Source organism: Schistocerca piceifrons, chromosome 8 (assembly GCF_021461385.2).
Source record: "Schistocerca piceifrons isolate TAMUIC-IGC-003096 chromosome 8, iqSchPice1.1, whole genome shotgun sequence".
Lineage (NCBI taxonomy): Eukaryota > Metazoa > Arthropoda > Insecta > Orthoptera > Acrididae > Schistocerca > Schistocerca piceifrons.
This window is the reverse complement of record NC_060145.1, coordinates 42,225,540-42,244,245: the sequence shown is the minus strand read 5'-3', so window position 1 is coordinate 42,244,245 and position 18,706 is coordinate 42,225,540.

The window sequence follows — 18,706 nt, the reverse complement described above, 5'->3', positions numbered from 1 at the left end:
GCATTATTTGGTCTCGGGTGGCAGGCGGGGATCTGAAGCGGTTACGATGTGCTCGGTGCACAATACGGGCCACTGTCACATCTGAAGGTAACACACATATGGATACTGCACACGATTTGACCAGACGGCCAGATGAAGACTCACAAATTCACTACAAGGGATCACTTGACTCTGACCTTGTCCACAGACCTTGTATGTCCTACCAGGCCAGGCCAAAGCGAAGAACACTACTGCACTCTAGTAGACGTTTACGTGTCTCATAAAATGACACCTATAATCATTTACACATCTGCTGATAGTGTGTTCATGTAAGAAGCTACATTAATATCCAACCACGTCTTCTGGCTGCTTCACTTTTATGTCAGGCTGTTTATATACGCACAATAAGTGAATTTTCTTCATTTGTTATCCTCCATGACGTTACAATTTTAAGAAGCAGCAATTATTTTCATAACACACGAATTGAGAACGACATGTTGAGTGTACTGTTGTGACATATCTTGGCAAGTAAAAGTACAAAATACGTGGGGCGTACAATAAGTGATGCAGCACCTTGTTTTCTCAAATGCGGTTGGTTTTATTCAGGATTTCAGTAAAACATATTACGCCCGCCCGGCTAGCAACGCAGTCTAACGCGCTGCATCCCGATAAGGAAGGCGTGCTGGTTCAAAATGGTTCAAATGGCTCTGAGCACTATGGGACTTAACATCTGAGGTCATCAGCCCCCTAGAACTACTAAAACCTAACCAACCTAAGGACATCACACACATCCATGCCCGAGGCAGGATTCGAACCTGCGACCGTAGCAGCCGCGCGGTTCCGGACTACAGCGCCTAGAACCGCATGGCCACCGCGGCCGGCAGCGTGCTGGTCCTTGGCCCGAACCTGCCCAGCGGATTAGTGTCGAGGTCCGGTGTGCCGGCCAGCCTGTGGATGGTTTTTAAGGCGGTTTTCCATCCAACTCTTCGAATGCTGGCTGGTTCCCCATATTCCGCTTCAGTTACACTATGTCGTCGATTGCTGCACAAACATTGTCTCCACGTATGCGTACACAATAATTACTCTGCCACGCAAACATTTGGGGTTACACTCTTCTGGTATGAGACGTTCCCGAGGGGGTGGGTGGGGGAGGGGGGGGGGAGGTTACACTTGGGCCGAACCGCACAATAGCCCTGGGTTCGGTGTGGGGCAGCGGTGAGGTGGGTGGACTACTGTGGCCTGATGTGGGGTTGTTAACCACTGAGGGCTACGGCGGGACGAAGCCTCTCTGTCGTTTCTAGGTCCCTGGTTTAATACACAATACATATACACAAACACACTCACACACACACACACACACACACACACACACACACACACACAAACACAAACACTCATACACACACATACACACACACAGAAACCACACACACACACACACACACACACAAATCATATTATTTTCCACTCTTCTGGCTAATAAACCGTACTTTTTACATACTCGCAGTTCAATGCTGCAGCCTTTCCGCACCTTACTGGGAAGGCCTGTTCGCCCGAATGGTACCACTCTACCGAGCGACGTCGCAGCAAACGTCTTGCTGCATCAATAACCCCCACATCTTCCACGTACTGCTTCTGAAGGAGCGCATTCTTAAATGGGCCAAACAGATGGAAGTCGGAAGGAGTGAGAACCGGTCTGTGCGATGGATGAGGAAGAACAGTCCAATGAAGATTTGTGAGCTCCTCTCCGGTGCGCAGATTTGTGCGACGGCTTGCGTTGCCATAGAGAAAGAGAAGTTCCTTTGCATATTTGTGGCGATGGACATGCTGAAGTCGTTTCTTCAATTTCCTGAGGACTTCACAGTAGACGAATAAACTACTGGCCATTAAAACTGCTACACCATGAAGATGACCTGTTACAGACGCGAAATTTAACCGACAGGTAGAAGATGCTGTGATACGCAAATGATTAGCTCTTAAGAGCATTCACATAAGGTCGGCGCCAGTGGCGACACCTACAACGTGATGACATGAGGAAAGTTTCCAACCGATTTCTCATCCACAAACGGCAGTTGACCGGCGTCGCCTGGTGAAACGTTGTTGTGATGCCTCGTGTAAGGAGGAGAAATGCGTACCATCACACTTCCGACTTTGATAAAGGTCGGATTGTAGTCTATCGCGATTGTGGTTTATCGTATCGCGACATTGCTGCTCGCGTTGGTCGAGATCCAATGACTGTTAGCAGAATATGGAATCTGTGGATTCAGAAGGGTAATACGGAACGCCGTGCTGGATCCCAACGGCCTCGTAGATGACCAGGCATGTTATCCGCATTCTGTCCCTGAGTCAACAGATGGGGACGTTTGCAAGACAACAACCATCTGCACGAACAGTTCGATGACGTTTGCAGCAGCATGGACTACCAGCTCGGAGACCATGCCTGCCGTTACCCCTGACGCTGTATGACAGACAGGAGCGCCTGCGATGGTGTACTCAAAGACGAACCGGGGTGCACGAATGGCAAAACGTAATTTTTTGGGATGAATCCTGGTTCTATTTACAGCATCATGATGGTCGCATCCGAGTTTGGCGACATCGCGGTGAACGCACATTGGAAGCGTGTATTCGTCATTGCCATACTGGCGTATCACCCGGTGTGATGGTATGGGGTGCCACTGGTTACACGTCTCGGTCACCTCTTGTTCGCATTGACGGAACTTTGAACAGTGGACGTTACATTTCAGATGTGTTACGACCCGTGGGTCTACCCTTCATTCGATCCCTGCGAAACCCTACATTTCAGCAGGATAATGCACGACCGCATGTTGCAGGTCCTGTACGGGCCTTTCTGGGTACAGAAAATGTTCGACTGCTGCCCTGGCCAGCGCATTCTCCAGATCTCTCACCAATTGAAAACGTCTGGTCAATGGTGGCCGAGCAACTGGCTCGTCACAATACGCCAGTCACTACTCTCGATGAACTGTGGTATCGTGTTGAAGCTGCGTGGGCAGCTGTACCTATACACGCTATCCAAGCTCTGTTTGACTCAATGCCAATGCGAGGTGGCTGTTCTGGGTACTGATTTCTCAGGATCTAGGCACCCCAATTGCGTGAAAATATAATCACATGTCAGTTCTAGTGTAATATATTTGTCCAATGAATATCCGTTTATCATGGACCTTGCCGTTGGTGGGGAGGCTTGCGTGCCTCAGCGATACAGATAGCCGTACCGTAGGTGCAACCACAACGGAAGGGTATCTGCTGAGAGGCCAGACAAACGTGTGGTTCCTGAAGAGGGGCTGCGGCCTTTTCAGTAGTTGCAAGGGCAACAGTCTGGATGATTGACTGATCTAGCCTTGTAACAATAACCAAAACGGCCTTGCTGTGCCGGTACTGCGAACGGCTGAAAGCAAGGGGAAACTACAGCCGTAATTTTTCCCGAGGGCATGCAGCTTTACTGTACGATTACATGATGATGGCGTCCTCTTGGGTAAAATATTCCGGAGGTAAAATAGTCCCCCATTCGGATCTCCGGGCGGGGACTACTCAAGAGGATGTCGTTATCAGGAGAAACAAAACTGGCGTTCTACGGATCGGAGCGTGGAATGTCAGATCCCTTAATCGGGCAGGTAGGTTAGAAAATTTAAAAAGGGAAATGGATAGGTTGAAGTTAGATATAGTGGGAATTAGTGAAGTTCGGTGGCAGGAGGAACAAGAATTCTGGTCAGGTGACTACAGGGTTATAAACACAAAATCAAATAGGGGTAATGCAGGAGTAGGTTTAATAATGAAAAAAAAAAATAGGAATGCGGGTAAGCTACTACAAACAGCATAGTGATGCTTGTGGCCAAGATAGATACGAAGCCCACGCCTACTACAGTAGTACAAGTTTATATGCCAACTAGCTCTGCAGATGTCGAAGAAATTGAAGAAATGTATGATGAAATAAAAGAAATTATTCAGATTGTGAAGGGAGACGAAAATTTAATAGTCATGGGTGACTGGAATTCGAGTGTAGGAAAAGGGAGAGAAGGAAACATAGTAGGTGAATATGGATTGGGGGACAGAAATGAAAGAGGAAGCCGCCTGGTCGAATTTTGCACAGAGCGCAACATAATCAAAACTAACACTTGGTTTAAGAATCATGAAAGAAGGTTGTATACATGGAAGAACCCTGGAGATACTAAAAGGTATCAGATAGATTATATAATGGTAAGACAGAGATTTAGGAACCAGGTTTTAAATTGTAAGACATTTCCAGGGGCAGATGTGGACCACAATCTATTGGTTATGACCTGTAGATTAAAACTGAAGAAACTGCAAAAAGGTGGGAATTTAAGGAGATGGGACCTGGATAAACTGAAAGAACTACAGGTGGTACAGAGATTCAGGGAGAGCATAAGGGAGCAATTGACAGGAATGGGGGAAATAAATACAGTAGAAGAAGAATGGGTAGCTTTGAGGGATGAAGTAGTGAAGGCAGCAGAGGATCAAGTAGGTAAAAAGACGAGAGCTAGTAGAAATCCTTGGGTAACAGAAGAAATATTGAATTTAATTGATGAAAGGAGAAAATATAAAAATGCAGTAAGTGAAACAGGCAAAAAGGAACACAAACGTCTCAAAAATGAGATCGACAGGAAGTGCAAAATGGCTAAGCAGGGATGGCTAGAGGACGAATGTAAGGATGTAGAGGCCTATCTCACTAGGGGTAAGATAGATAGCGCCTACAGGAAAATTAAAGAGACCTTTGGAGATAAGAGAACGACTTGTATGAATATCAAGAGCTCAGATGGAAACCCAGTTCTAAGCAAAGAAGGGAAAGCAGAGAGGTGGTAGGAGTATATAGAGGGTCTATACAAGGGCGATGTACTTGAGGACAATATTATGGAAATGGAAGAGGATGTAGATGAAGATGAAATGGGAGATATACTGCGTGAAGAGTTTGACAGAGCACTGAAAGACCTGAGTCGAAACAAGGCCCCCGGAGTAGACGATATTCCATTGGAACTACTGACGGCCGTGGGAGAGCCAGTCCTGATAAACTCTACCATCTGGAGAGCAAGATGTATGAAAAAGGCGAAATACCCTCAGACTTCAAGAAGAATATAATAATTCCAATCCCAAAGAAGCAGGTGTTGACAGATGTGAAAATTACCGAACTATCAGCTTAATAAGTCACAGCTGCAAAATACTAACACGAATTCTTTACAGACGAATGGAAAAACTAGTAGAAGCCAACCTCGGGGAAGATCAGTTTGGATTCCGTAGAAACACTGGAACACGCGAGGCAATACTGACCTTACGACTTATCTTAGAAGAAAGATTAAGGAAAGGCAAACCTACGTTTCTAGCATTTGTAGACTTAGAGAAAGCTTTTGACAATGTTGACTGGAATACTCTCTTTCAAATTCTAAAGGTGGCAGGGGGTAAAATACAGGGAGCGAAAGGCTATTTACAATTTGTACAGAAACCAGATGGCAGTTATAAGAGTCGAGGGACATGAAAGGGAAACAGTGGTTGGGAAGGGAGTATGACAGGGTTGCAGCCTCTCCCCGATGTTGTTCAATCTGTATATTGAGCAAGCAGTAAAGGAAACAAAAGAAAAATTCGGAGTAGGTATTAAAATTCATGGAGAAGAAATAAAAACTTTGAGGTTCGCCGATGACATTGTAATTCTGTCAGAGACAGCAAAGGACTTGGAAGAGCAGTTGAATGGAATGGACAGTGTCTTGAAAGGAGGGTATAAGATGAACATCAACAAAAGCAAAACAAGGATAATGGAATGTAGTCTAATTAAGTCGGGTGATGCTGAGGGAATTAGATTAGGAAATGAGGCACTTAAAGTAGTAAAGGAGTTTTGCTATTTGGGGAGCAAAATAACTGATGATCGTCGAAGTAGAGAGGATATAAAATGTAGGCTGGCAATGGCAAGGAAAGCGTTTCTGAAGAAGAGAAATTTGTTAACATCCAGTATTGATTTAAGTGTCAGGAAGTCATTTCTGAAAGTATTCGTATGGAGTGTAGCCATTTATGGAAGTGAAACATGGACGATAAATAGTTTGGACAAGAAGAGAATAGAAGCTTTTGAAATGTGGTGCTACAGAAGAATGCTGAAGATTAGATGGGTAGATCACATAACTAATGAGGAAGTATTGAATATGATTGGGGAGAAGAGAAGTTTGTGGCACAACTTGACCAGAAGAAGGGATCGGTTGGTAGGATATGTTCTGAGGCATCAAGGGATCACCAATTTAGTATTGGAGGGCAGCGTGGAGGGTAAAAATCGTAGAGGGAGACCAAGAGATGAATACACTAAGCAGATTCAGAAGGATGTGGGTTGCAGTAGGTACTGGGAGATGAAAAGGCTTGCACAGGATAGAGTAGCATGGAGGGCTGCATCAAACCAGTCCCAGGACTGAAGACCACAACAACAACAACAACAACATCTGCATTTCTTCTTGGTGTAGCAATTTTAATGACCAGTAGTGTAGATATCAGAGATGAGCACCATGAGGGAGGGAATCAATCATAGTATGACCAGCTGCGACATAGTCGCGAATATGAACAGTGATCCAATACTGTGCTGAGTATATTTATATGGTTTGACGATGCCATTACGGCCTTATTACATTAGGCTCAAATGGTTCAAATGACTCTGAGCACTATGGGACTTAACTTTTGCAACCGTAGCCGTCCCGCGGTTCCAGACCTAAGCGACTAGAACTGCTCGGCCACAACGGCTGGGTATCACATTAGGACATGGTGTAGAACAGATCTGAAGATGGTCATTACTGACTGAAACCGGTCATCGTCAAAGGAATTGATATTGTGACCAAAGGCTGGAATAAAAAAACATCTGAATCTTAGTAACTCCTTCAGAGACTCAGAAGACCGAAGCCACGACTCTGCCGGTTGAGGGTGCGGCTTTGAACTTTTATCTTCGCAGGACAGGTGGTGTGTGGCCACTCCATGGACTGCAGATTTGTTTTCGGTTCGAAACGACGAAGCCATGTTTCATCTTGGGTATTAATTACCGCCTCTGCTATATTTAGTCTCTTATTATTGGATCACTACCGAATTTGTGGCGCTAAAGGCCACATCTTCAGATGAACGTATGGTAAAACATTAGAGCGGAAATCGCGGAACCTATACACCCAACATTCGTTGTCCGTAACAACAAAACACCGCCAAAAGGCAGTATGTTATAGAATGAAACAGTCTGATCCCAATATAGTGGACGGATCCGCTTCTGCGATCTACACTGAATAGCGAACATGTCATATTTGCCCTCAGTATGGTAGAGCACGCGGCCGCGTTCCCTGATCGCGATTCCGTCTAGATAGAGAAGCGGACCCATTCACTAGACTGGAATCAGGCTGTTTCGTTCTATAACACACCGCTTTTTGGCGGTGTTTTGTTCTGACGGACAACGAACGTTTGGCAAATAGGTTCCGAGCTTTTCCGCTCTAATGTTTTTGTCGTATGTTCATCTGAAGATGTGCCTTTTAGTGCGACAAAACCGGTAGTGATCCAATAATAAAGGACTAAATACAACCCCCCCCCTCCCCCCCCCCTCCCCCAATGAACCATGGACTTTGCCGTTGGTGGGGAGGCTTGCGTGCCTCAGCGACACAGATGGCCGTACCGTAGGTGCAACCACAACGGAGGGGTATCTGTTGAGAGGCCAGAGAAACATGTGGTTCCTGAAGAGGGGCAGCAACCTTTTCAGTAGTTGCAGGGGCAACAGTCTGCATGATTGACTGATCTGGCCTTGCAATACTAACCAAAACGGCCTTACTGTGGTGGTACTGCGAACTGCTGAAAGCAAGGGGAAACTACAGCCGTAATTTTTCCGGAGGGCATGCAGCTTTACTGTATGGTTAAAAGATGATGGCGTCCTCTTGGGTAAAATATTCCGGAGGTAAAATAGTCCCCCATTCGGATCTCCGGGCGGGGACTACTCAAGAGGACGTCGTTATCAGACGAAAGAAAACTGGCGTTCTACGAATCGGAGCGTGGAATATCAGATCCCTTAATCGGGCAGGTAGGTTAGAAAATTTAAAAAGGGAAATGGATAGGTTAAAGTTAGATATAGTTGGAATTAGTGAAGTTCGGTGGCTGGAGGAACAAGACTTTTGGTCAGGTGAATACAGGGCTAAAAATACAAAAGCAAATAGGGGTAATGCAGGAGTAGGTTTAATAATGAATAGAAAAGTAAGAGTACAGATAAACTAGTACAAACACCATAGCGAACGCATTATTGTGGCCAAGATAGACACGAAGCCCACGCCTGCTACAGTAGTACAACTTTATATGCCAACTAGCTCTGCAGATGATGAAGAAATTGAAGAAATGTATGATGAGATAAAAGAAATTATTCAGGTAGTGAAGGGAGACGAAAATTTAATAGTCATGGGTGACTGGAATTCGAGAGTAGAAAAAGGGAGAGAAGTAAACATAGTAGGTGAATATGGATTGGGGCTAAGAAAGGAAAGAGGAAGCCGCCTGGTAGAATTTTGCACCGAGCATAACTTAATCATAGCTAATACTTGGTTCAAGAATCATAAAGGAAGGTTGTATACATGGAAGAACCTGGAGATACTAGAAGCTATCAGAAAGATTATATAATGGTAAGACAGAGATTTAGGAACAAGGGGTTACATTGTAAGACATTTCCAGGGGCAGATGTGGACTCTGTCCACAATCTATTGATTATGGACTGCAGATTAAAACTGATGAAACTGCAAAAAGGTGGGAATTTAAGGAGATGGGACCTGGATAAACTGACTAAACCAGAGGTTGTACAGAGTTTCAGGGAGAGCATAAGGGAACAATTGACAGGAATGTGGGAAAGAAATACAGTAGAAGCAGAATGGGTAGCTCTAAGGGTGAAGTAGTGAAGGCAGCAGAGGATCAAGTAGGTAAAAAGACGAGGGCTAGTAGAAATCCTCGGGTAGCAGAAGAAATATTGAATTTAACTGATGAAAGGAGAAAATATGAAAATGCAGTACACGAAGCAGGCAAAAAGGAATAGAAACGTCTCAAAAATGAGATCGACAGGAAGTGCAAAATGGTTAAGCAGGGATGGCTAGAGGACAAATGTAAGGATGTAGAGGCTTATCTCACTAGGGATAAGATAGATACTGCCTACAGGAAAATTAAAGAGACCTTTGGAGAAAAGAGAACCACTTGTATGAATATCAAGAGCTCAGATGGAAACTCAGTTCTAAGGAGAGAAGAGAAAGCAGAAAGGTGGAAGGAGAATATAGAGGATCTATACAAGGGCGATGTACTTGAGGACAATATTATGGAAGTGGAAGAAGATGTAGATGAAGATGAAATGGGAGATACGATACTGTGTGAAGAGTTTGACAGAGCACTGAAAGACCTGAGTCGAAACAAGGCCCTGGGAGTAGACAACATTCCATTAGAACTACTGACGGCCTTGGAAGAGCCAGTCCTGACAAAACTCTACCATCTGGTGGGCAAGATGTTTGAGGCAGGCGAAATACCCTCAGACTTCAAGAAGAATATCATAATTCCAATCCCAAAGAAAGCAGGTGTTGACAGATGTGAAAATTACCGAATTATCAGTTTAATAAGTCACAGCTGCAAAATACTAACACGAATTCTTTACAGACGAATGGAAAAACTGGTGGAAGCCGACCTCGGGGAAGATGAGTTTGGATTCCGTAGAAGTATTGGAACACGTGAGGCAATACTGACCCTACGGCTTATCTTAGATGCTAGATTAAGGAAAGGCAAACCTACGTTTCTAGCATTTGTAGACTTAGAGAAAGCTTTTGACAATGTTGACTGGAATACTTTCTTTCAAATTCTAAAGGTGGCAGGAGTAAAATACAGGGAGCGAAAGGCTACTTACAAGTTGTACAGAAACCAGATGGCAGTTATAAGAGTCGAGGGGTATGAAAGGGAAGCAGTGGCTGGGAAGGGTGTGAGACAGGGTTGTAGCCTATCCCCGATGCTATTCAATCTGTATATTGAGCACGCAGTAAAGGAAACAAAAGAAAAGTTCGGAGTAGGTTTTAAAACCCATGGAGAAGAAATGAAAACTTTGAGGTCCGCCGATGACATTGTAATCCTGTCAGAGACGGCAAAGGAGTTGGAAGAGCAGATGAACGGAATGGACAGTGTCTTGAAAGGAGGGTATAAGATGAATATCAACAAAAGCAAAACGAGGATAATGGAATGTAGTCGAATTAAGTCGGGTGATGCTGGGAGAATTAGATTAGGAAATGAGACACTTAAAGTAGTAAAGGAGTTTTGCTATTTGGGGAGCAAAATAACTGATGATGGTCGAAGTAGACAGGATATAAAACGTAGACTGGCAATGGCAAGGAAAGCGTTTCTGAAAAAAGAGAAATTTGTTAACATCGAGTATAGATTTAATTGTCAGGAAGTCGTTTCTGAAAGTATTTGTATGGAGTGTAGCCATGTGTGGAAGTGAAACATGGACGATAAATAGTTTGGACAAGAAGAGAATAGAAGCTTTTGAAATGTGGTGCTACAGAAGAATGCTGAAGATTAGATGGGTAGATCACATAACTAATGAGGAGGTATTGAATAGAATTGGGGAGAAGAGGTGTTTGTGGCATAACTTGACAAGACGAAGGGACCGGTTGGTAGGACATGTGCTGAGGCATCAAGGGATCACAAATTTAGTATTGGAGGGCAGCGTGGACGATAAAAATCGTAGAGGGAGACCAAGAGATGAATACACTAAGCAGATTCAGAAGGATGTAGGCTGCAGTAGGTACTGGGAGATGAAGCAGCTTGCACAGGATAGAGTAGCATGGGGAGCTGCATCAAACCAGTCTCAGGACTGAAGGCCACAACAACAACAAATACATCAGATGCTATTAATGCCCAATATGACTACTCTTAGCTGTGGTTGTCCTGCCTACAAGGTTGTCTGCCATGTTTCATCGCCTATGACGACGTTGAACAAAAAATTGTCACTATCGACCTCGTGTTATACAAGCAATTCCATACAGATGGTCCTTCGTTGCTCTTTACGGTCGTCTGTTAGGCGGCAAGGAACGCAGCGGCTCAAACCTTTGAGTACCTCAACTGGTGGACGTGTGCGTCAGCACTACCAACAGAAACGTCGTGTTGAGCAGCGAGGAGCTTGTTATCTGTTGAATGAGGGTGTCTTCACGTTTCAATACCGCAGAAATCACAGTTGTGTGCAGCCAGCCTGCACGAGGGAGGTCGCACAGGACTGCGCAACCTTATTGAGATTATGACAGACCCATCGCGCAACGACTCACCGTGTCTTTGTTCACTGCCGGGTGCCCTTAAACACTGTGCAAGCACCTTTGAATATCTGTTATGCTCTGGTTTTCCGCCAAAAGTAACTCAGTGACAGCTCACTGCCTGGAACGCACCTACGTCGCAGTCGCCATGTCGGAGGCTACGTTCAGCGCAGCCACCTGTTACAACTTTATGAAAGCATAGAGGCTGAAGCGGAAATATTTCACTATGTTGGCATTTTTCTAGCGAATTTGGCTGAGAAAAAAAGTCTTGCATTACTTATTGAATGCTCGTGTCGGCTCGCCACTGCTGCCTTCCCGCTGGCACGAGTTACGAACCAGATGCTCAGAAACTTCCTGGCAGATTAAAAATGTGTCCTGGACCGAGACTCGAACTCGGGACCTTTGGCAGTGTAAGTAGGCTGTTTAGATTTTTATATTGGTAACGCCACGTAGCGCTCTGTATGAAAATCACTGGCTGTCCTGCGTGCAGTCTGTGGCTGGTTGGCATTTTTGTAATATTCGCTATTGTAGCGTTGGGCAGTTGCATGTGAACAGCGCGTAGCGTTGCGCAGTTGGAGGTGAGCCGCCAACAGTCGTGGATGACGGGAGAGAGATCGCGGAGTTTTGAGAGCTGCACACGTTTCTGTTGGTCATAGTATATGCACAATATGTGAGAAGTTGGGACTGTTAGTGTTTCCACGTGTGTTAATAATTCAGCAAGGGACTGGTTAACAGCATTGCTGGTAATAAGGACGATTCCAAAAACTTTGTGAGTGCACAAATGGTGGTTTATGGACTTGTTATATTGTCCGCAAGACTCTTCGATGGTGATTGTGCACCTGCACAGTCACAACAGATGGGTGCTGGCCGTCTCTACAAGGACTGCAGTGGGTCTGCACCTTTGATGGCCCACCAATACCATACTCTCTACCAGGACTACAGTGGGTCTGCTCTGCGATGACCTACCTAGCAGTATTCTTTAACTTCGACTGACCCTGCTGTAGGTTTGCTCTGTTGTGGACCATTACCTGTCTGCATGTCAAGAGTCAGCATTATCTTTCTGTTGGAAGGACAACACTACTTCTTCAAGAATGCATGGAAATCCACTACTTCCGTGTGCATTTTCTTTTACTGCTCACACTTTGTGCATAAAATTGTAATTAATACTGTGATGAATGATCAGGACTGTCTTTATGGACTGTGAGATAACTGTAGCTTTTGACCAACATTGTATCAATAAGTGTGGGCATTTGATATATTTGTTAGCGTTAATAAAAAAAATTTTAACAAATATGTATTGGCCAGTGCCCAAAATAATTTGTAAAATTTGTTGTGGGGAACATGGGGGCTATGTATGTAGGCTGTTTAGGTTTTTGTATTGGTAACGCCACGTAGCGCTCTGTATGGAAATCACTGGCTGTGCTGTGTGCAGTCTGTGGCTGGTTGACATTGTAATATTCGCTATTGCAGTGTTGTTGGGCAGTTGGATGTGAACAGCGCATAGCGTTGCGCAGTTGGAGGTGAGCCGCCAGCAGTCGTTGATGTGGGGAGAGAGATGGCGGAGTTTTGAGAGCGGATGATCTTGACGTGTGACCACCAGAAATAGTAAATTTGTAAGACTGGATGTCATGAACTGATATATTATGACTTTTGAACACTATTAAGGTAAATACAGTGCTTGTTCTCCATCAAAATCTTTCATTTGCTAGCTATGCCTATCAGTAGTTAGAATCTTTTATTGAGCTGGCAGTAGTGGCGCTCGCTGTGTTGCAGAAGTTCAAGTAACGAAGATTTTTGTGAGGTAAGTGATTCATGAAAGGTATAGGTTATTGTTAGTCAGGGCCATTCTTTTGTACAGATAATTGAAAGTCAGACTGCGTTGCGCTAAAAATATTGTATGCCAGTTTAGTGTTGACCAGAATAAGTAAAGACAGAAATGTCTGAGTACGTTCAGTTCTGCTCAGCTGATTGAAAATCAAATAACGTAAGAGGTTTATCAGCATAGTCATTCACTAATTTTTTTAAGGGGACGTTTCAGAAGGTAGGCGACGAGGTACTGGCAGAAGTAAAGCTGTGAGGACGCGGCGTGAGTCGTGCTTGGGTAGCTCAGTTGGTAGAGCACCTGCCCGGGAGAGGCAAAGGTCCCGATTACGAGTCTCGGTCCGACGCACAGCTTTAATCTGGCAGGATGTTTCATATCAGCGCACACTCCGCTGCAAAGTGAATATCTCATTCTGGCAGATGTTCAGAGTTTAGTGGCTGCTCCCACCTGCCGCTCTACGCCGGCTGCCACCTGGAGGCGCTGCCCGCGTGATGTGGGGCGGGGTCGCGAGGCCAGGCGTGCGTGCGGCGTGTCAACGACCCAGGGCAGGCCACGCGGCCCGCAGCCGGGGACACGCCACGCCACGCCACGCCACGGCGCCGCGCACGCACCGCCGACGCACTGCCCGGCCGCCGGCTGCCTGGCTCTGCCTCAGGCCGACACCGACTCAAAGGAAGGCCTCGGCGCTTGTTGCTGACGTCACGTCAGCTAGGCACGGCGAACGCCAGGTCTGTTGCAGGCAGAAACGCCTGGGCGTGCTTATCACTACAAATCTCTTATTTTTGGACAAAAGTTTTGGATTCTGCACTTTTATTTATATGAAAAATTTTCTTACTATCATAAAGCTACAAATGAAGATCATAGTTCTGTATTACTGAATCATTTCGAAACAAACGTAAATCAATATGAGAAGATGCTTTGCCCCATTGCAAGCTTCGGAAATTTTACATTCAAGTAACTATATTTACTTGATCCATTTTGCTATCGAAACTTACCCCAACCCCCTTACAATTAACTCGCTTCTTTTATTTAGTTATTTATTTTCGTTTGACATCATCCCTGGAAATGTGAACTAATTTACATGTGTAAATGTCCAACTGTCGCCAGTCATTAGATTACAGTCGTTTTTAACGAAAGGAATTCTAAACAGGAAACAAAATAGCTTCATACATCGAAAATACTGCTGAGCTTAAACTTTTTTAAACATGCACATTAGAAAAGATAAATATTCCCCTCTTGCAACGGAAAGCAGAAACTTTATAAGATAAAAAAATTTTATTTGATAAAACAAGTATCTCTCTTTTGCCTCTTCTTCTGTCCCCCACCCCCTCCTCCAACGTGTACAACCTCGAGATATTTCATTAACATTCAGTGCTCCTCACCCCATAGTCAACCAAGATACCTAAAGAAGAGCACCAATATGTTCACAGTTTCTTGTAAAAGCAACCCAGTACAAACGTAACTTCCTCAGGTAAAGAAGCACGAATTCTGTTGCTGCTGGACCATGAAGTTCTTTTTGTATGTCAGTCCTTAAAACAGGTGGAAATTTAAGTTCAGGAGTACACTATTTGTTAAGAAGTGTAATGAGTTGCTCAATTAATTGATTGCAGAAATCTCTCAGAACAATGTGTCTTGGTCAACTACCGCCAATAGTTTCACATCTTCCTCTGTCAGAGAGGGAGACACCACCATTATGAGTATGCCTGCAACAGACCTGGCGTTCGCCGTGCCTAGCTGACGTGACGTCACAAAGAAGCGCCGAGGCCTTCCTTTGAGTCGGTGTTGCTCAGGCCGACTCGCAAGTCTCCAGGCTGCGTCCGCGCTGAGTGACACACCGGCCAGCACTTTTACTACTCTACAACAAAAACCAAAAAGGGCATTTCAGCTGACTGCCTATAGATAAGCGGAAGTGGCAAGAATAATTACGTTAGGTTGGCGTATAAGTACCCAGTATTTTTGTTTTGCATGTTCGTTTTCCGCCGACGGCGTTGCCGCAGCGGTCGCACGGGCTCCCGTCAGATCACCTAAGTGCTGTCGGGTTGGGCTAGCACTGGGATAACTGACCATCAGGTCTGCCGACCTCTCTCGGCAAGCGGGCTGCACGCACCCCTTGTGAGGCAAACTGCGGAGCTACAATACCAGCCATTAAAATAGCTACACCAACAAGAAATGCAGATGATAACCGGGTATTCATTGGACAAATATATTATACTAGAACTGACATGTGATTACATTTTCACGCAATTAGAGTGCATACATCCTGAGAAATCAGTACCCAGAACAACCACCTCTGGCCGTAATAACGGCCTTGATACGCCTGGGCATTGAGTCGAACAGAGCTTGGATGCCGTGTACAGGTGCAGCTGCCCGTGCAGCTTCAACACGATACCACAGTTCATCGAGAGTAGTGACTGGCGTATTGTGACGAGCCAGTTGCTCGGCCACCATTGACCAGACGTTTTCAATTGGTGAGAGATCTGCAGAATGTTCTGGCCAGGGCAGCAGTCGAACATTTTCTGTATCCAGAAAGGCCCGTACAGAACCTGCAACATGCGCTCGTGCGTTATTCTGCTGATATGTAGGCTTTAGCAGGGATCGAATGAAGGGTAGAGCCACGGGTCGTAACACATCTGAAATGTAACGTCCACTGTTCAAAGTGAAGTCAGTGCGATCAAGAGGTGACCGACACGTGTAACCAATGGCACCCCATACCATCACGCCGGATGATAAGCCAGTATGGCAATGACGAATACACGCTTCCAATGTGCGTTCACCGCGATGTCGCCAAACACGGATGCGGCCATTATGATGCTGTAAACAGAACCTGTGTTTTTATGCTAACAGAAGGAAAGGAAAAAAACGGTTGAGCCCAAACCAAGCAGCAATTCCCCCTACAAAGACCCGGGCACATCTACAAAAGGTAACGTTACGCATCTGGTGGATCAGTGACTGTGTGATGTACTACGAATTGCTTCTCCAAGTTGTAACCATCATTGCTGACATTTACTGTCTACAATTGAGACGTCTTACAGACCCAGTCCTAGAACAACGAGCAGGAAGGCTAAGTGAAGTGAAGCTACTCCTCGATAATGCCTGCCCGCATTCTGCTAGTCTGACAAAAAATATACAGGAGTTGGGTTGGGAAGTCACTCCGCACCCACCTTATTCATCTGACCTAGCGCACTTAGGTTTTTCACCTTTTCCGCTCTCAGTCGAACGACCTCCAAGGAACTTCCTTTCCAGGTGAAAATGCTCTCCGAACAAGACTCGACTAGTTTTTCGCCTCAAAAATCGCTTGATTCGTACAGTCGCTGAATCCATATGTTACCCCACCGTTGGTCAAATCCTGCCTCGGGCATGGATGTGTGTGATGTCCTTAGGTTAGTTAGGTTTAATTAGTTCTAAGTTCTAGGCGACTGATGACCTCAGAAGTTAAGTCGCATAGTGCTCAGAGCCATTTGAATCTTTTTTTTCTAATAATTTCCGGGTATGCAGCCGGATCCCGTCGACATTCTGCCACGATATTTCGGCCCAGAGACGTCCGGCCATCATCAGGTGAGTACACAACTACTGAAGAGCCCAGGTGCAGTCGCGGTATTTATGCCGAATCTCGCGCATGTGAAATGTACTGGCATCCTACAGCGCATGCGTCAGGTGTTGACATGCGCAGCATAGCCGAGTTGTACGTGCTGCCCTCGGTGGTGGAAATAAAGGTTCATCTAGTCATTGAGTATCGAATGACACTGTCGATTCCGCTGTGACTGTATAATTTTAATAACAGGATTCCAATTTTTATCCAGCTGAAAGCCGTTGTCACGATTTATAAGATTATTGGCAAGACGTATTTCCACTGATTCCTTGATTACGGAATCCCAAAAACCGGAAACCGGGGATAAAATTTTGTTACATTGTATTCCATTGAATGTCCCAAAGAAATACAGTACTCTGCTACTGCCGATTTTGACGGTTGCCGCAGACGGGTGTATCATTCATGTTCTATCATGTCAACACCTGACGCATGCGCTGTAGGATGCCAGTACATTTCACATGCGCGAGATTCGGCATAAATACCGCGACTGCACCTGGGCTCTTCAGTAGTTGTGTACTCACCTGATGATGGCCGGACGTCTCTGGGCCGAAATATCGTGGCAGAATGTCGACGGGATCCGGCTGCATACCCGGAAATTATTAGAAGTCGATCTTGTTACCTAAAAAAGAGGCTATCCGTTTTTTCCGATTTGTTTTGAAGCTGACAGGGTTCTTCAGGTGACAAACTAATTAAATTTTCTCAGTGCTTTGAAACAAGTAAAACTTCTGTTTTTTTAATAAAAGACTTATTCTTTTTACTAGGGTCAGCTACAGTTTGGAGGAGACAAAGTAGGCAGGTCTCGAAACTGAGGCCTGGCCACGACGCCTCCCGTCTCCCATCGCTGTGCTGCACCCCCCACACTACTCATGTTTATTTTATTTATTTTGCACATACATGCAGTGGAAAAACAAAACTAGTCCATCCATCCGGAACCACGGAAACACCGCAAGGTGATAAAGTATGGCAGGCGGGCCGAGTTCAAGGTATAGGTGCGTCACGTTTCGTTCCAAATCGGGCGGGCGCCTGCCACACCGCGAACATGCCAAGTCAGTGAGGGCGTCGTAGAACCGCTGTTAAGATAATTGGCAAAATATGGGTGACAACGCGAACGGTGCACAACCTTCGCATGTACAGTCTGCAAAAACTGCCAAAAATAAAAGCGCAAGTGTTTGGCATCTCTATATGGGAATGCCAAGGTCCAGCCTTTATCCAGAGAACCGGCTGCGACTCTGTGGCAGGAAAAGATTTCACCAATTGGTAAAGAAAGGTGTCTGGGACACTCGCAGAAGCCGGCCGGCGTGGCCGAGCGGTTCTAGGCGCTCCAGTCTGAAACCGCGCGACCGCTACGGTCGCACGTTCGAATCCTGCCTCGGGCATGGATGTGTGTGATGTCCTTACGTTAAGAAAAATTCTTTATTTACAGCTTTATAATAATTATGCAATCTTAACCCACTTCCTTAAGTGATGAGTGGGTCTTAATTTTATACAACGTTAATTGCAAAAGGAATGGTTCAAATGGCTCTGAGCACTACGGGACTCAACATCTATGGGTATCAGTCCCCTAGAACTTGGAACTATTTAAACCTAACTAACCTAAGGACATCACACAACACCCAGTCATCACGAGGCAGAGATAATCCCTGACCCCGCCGGGAATGGAACCCGGGAACCTGGGCGCGGGAAGCGAAAACGCTGCGTTAATTGCAGTTAATTACAAATTTAATGAGTGAGCTACAGCCATAACTAGATTAACAACGGGTAACTAATTTATTATTATTAATATTTACCTTATAAGACTTACGGATAACTAATCTCTATGGCCTGCAGCGTCACAGGTGTGTCAGTAGTTTCAAACCTACTTGTAGAGCCTTGCTCATCGAGCTAATCCCGATGAGCGTGCCCCTGACACTGGGCAGGCCAAGGATGTTATTCGCTGCAGGTTCCTAACTAATTTACTAATTTCAAGTCCTGCTAACTATTCCTAATCCAAGCCATACCCGGTGCTTGTCCTATATCGGTGCCGTTGTACCTCCAATCCCC